Below are 3,112 nucleotides of genomic sequence, written 5' to 3'. Positions count from 1 at the left end.
ACAGCCAGCTCCCCCTGTGGCCGCTAAAAGAGCTCCCTCTGCGGCCTCAGGTCAGCCAGCTGCCTGCCCGGCCCCAGGTGCTGACGGCCCACCGGGAAGTTTCCTGGTATCCTGGTGGGCCAGTCCGGCCCTGATGGCATTGAACGGTCCTGTTTCTATCGTATCTTTTCTCTTTAATATTACGTAACATACCTGGCGGTTTGTGTACACAGCCTCCTTCTGAGGTATACAAAGAATTGATTTTGTTCCTGTTTCCCAATGGTATGTCTTTACATAATGTCATTTATATTATCATAACTTATGATTGCCTCACAGTGCTGGATTAATGTTATCTGTGATTGTATTAACTGCCAACCAAAAAAAAAGAATAAAAAAAAAAAGTGCAGAGTGCAGAGAGTTGTCATTAATGTAAAATTTTCAAGCTGGACAAAAATGGTAAGTGGGACCACATCTATTTAACATACTTAAAAATGATCTTAAAATAGGTATTGAAAGTAATGCTTTGTGTCATGCAGTGTCATGCAGATGACACAAAACTCTGTAAAGTAACAATAGGAGTAAGATATCACTTTGCCGCAGAAGAGTTTAGATAGATTAGGGGTTGCACTCAAATGGGAGAGTGTCACGGGTGGCAGTCCGAAGACCGGGACCCCTGTGCCTGATGTAGTGGATGAGTAGGGCCTGGTGCAGGGTAACCACACGCCCCATGGTGTTGAGCACCAGCGTTTGTGCGGCCACTTACCAAGACCCTGATGCAGCTTATACGGAAGCCAGAGCAGATGAATGCTGAGATGTATCCAGTACTAGAAACAAGGTAAGACTCGAATAGACACCAAACAAGAAAACAACACAAAACTAGTAGAACCCATAACCAGAGAAGGATAGAAAGCAGAACCCAGAACATGTACACAATACAAAAGGGAAACATAAACAGATAGTGGGCAGGACAGGACAGGACTGGGAATACAAAATAAAGCAAGACAAGCGATATAAGGCAAAACAAGAGGAGACACAACTAAGTACTATATATGTAAAACATTGGAGATTTAGACATACATAAATGGCCAAGATGAATGCAGCCCACCACTGCGCCAAAGTAATCCAAGTACGGCGGGTCCTATCTGCCTAGATATGCATGAATAAATAAACAATTATAAAACACACACAGCACTTACCTCCAAGAAAGGGGCAGAGGACTTGGAGCAACTGCCTACAGGAACCAACTGAAATAAAAGGATTATGGAAAAGGAAAGGGTGTGTCAACATAAAACAAACATATAAAGGAATCCAGGAGACTGGGAATTCCAGTAATAAAGCAATGAACCCAAAAAACCCAGCATAAAGAAAACCAGACATAGAATAGAAAACAAGAAAAACCAAGAAAAACTAAACAAGAATTGTAAAAAGAGTACTGGATACCAGAAGCCAAGGTCAGACATCTGAACAGGACAGAGCAGGTCCTGACAGAGAGGAAGTTTAAAGTAGAAAAATGCAAAGGTATGCACTTCGGGGTAAAGTATACGCAAGTGACTTACACTCTAAATGGTAGTGAATTAGGGATAGCTACACACAAGATGGATTTGGGAATTGTTATGAGCAACAAACTAGTAACCCTTGTGCAATCATCACATGTGGAAAAAAAGTAAGTTATTGTCATGTATAAATAGTGGCATTAATTCTCAGGATGAAAATATAATTCTGTCTCTTTATCAGTCAATGATAAAACCACACATTGAATGTGCTGTGCAATTTTGGGCACCTGTTCTAAAAAAGAATAGTATCACACTAGAAGAAGTGCGGAGGCTGGCTACCAAATTAATAAAAGAAATAGAGCATTTTAGTTATGAAGGAAGGTTAACACAGGACTTGACAAATTTGTTTTGAATCTAGGAGCCAAAAAAATAAAAAAGCTACAAAAAATTAGGCAGTTTTTTTTTTTATCTTACAAAGCTTTATTTTTAATGACAAACATACACTTCTTAAAGGGACACTATAGTCACCTGGACTACTACAACTTAATATAGTGGCTCTGGTGTCTACAACCTGTCCCTGCATGCTGTTCAATGTAAAGATTGATAATCTTGTCCATAGAGGCAGGGCCAGCTGTAGGGAGACCAGCATGGCGTGGGGAAAAAAAATGAGTAAAAACACCATTCCCACACGACTGGAGGGGGCTGATAACCGAGACATACACACTTACTGACAAACAAACACAAACTTACACACTGACAGACAGACACTCACATGCTGACAGCCAAACTCACACACAGAGACACACACTGACAGACACACACACTCACAAATTCATATTCGAATTAATTCAGTTTTATTCCACCTAGACTCCCTACCTTTGAGAGAGGTGGAGTGGACTGGCTTTCCGTTGGCCCAGTGAGCAGCCTGCTGGAGGAGAGTGGAGGCGGGCAGCCAGCTGCATGTACTGTAGGCAGGCAGTGAGTTGGCTGTGCTCTTTCTGCTCTGCTCCCTCACAGGCCGCTTAGTGATGCTGGGATCAGGATGGCTTTATATGACTACAGTACGTGCAGCTGGCCGCCCATCTCAGAGGGAACGGGCTCACAAATCCTAGGCCTGTGTGTTGAGCCCTGGATTAACACATTTAAATCTGTTTAGTTTAGAAAACTAGGAATTGGTTTCCTAGTTTGTTGCAAAATTGAAAACTGTTTCAAACTTGTATTTTTGCCTTCTTTTGGATCAACAGCAAAAAAAGCTGTACTTAATGGGCGCATGTCTCTTTTTCAGCCCATGTAACTATATGCAACCTGCTTTTTATACAGTGTGGTCTTCTAGACAATGTTACATTCGTAGGCACACTACACTACACTATAATCTTACGTGGTAAAAACAAGACTACAAGACGTAGTACTAGCAATCAGACTTTCTGATTCCTACACCACTGTTTTTTAGCAGAGGTAAATCGAAAAAGTGGAATTTTAATTTCTCCTACAAACTGTCTACAGTCAAACTCTTTAACTTCCATAAAATTGATCTGCATATGGTTTGTATATCCTTCCAAATTAATAAATGTCTCCAGATACTTGGTAACAAGTTGCTATAAAGGACATAGGTACCATCTTTGTGCTCAGTTATCACAGTG

The sequence above is a fragment of the Pelobates fuscus genome, chromosome 13 (genome assembly GCF_036172605.1).
Source record: "Pelobates fuscus isolate aPelFus1 chromosome 13, aPelFus1.pri, whole genome shotgun sequence".
Classification (NCBI taxonomy): Eukaryota; Metazoa; Chordata; class Amphibia; order Anura; family Pelobatidae; genus Pelobates; species Pelobates fuscus.
Note: the sequence above shows the minus strand (reverse complement) of the source record.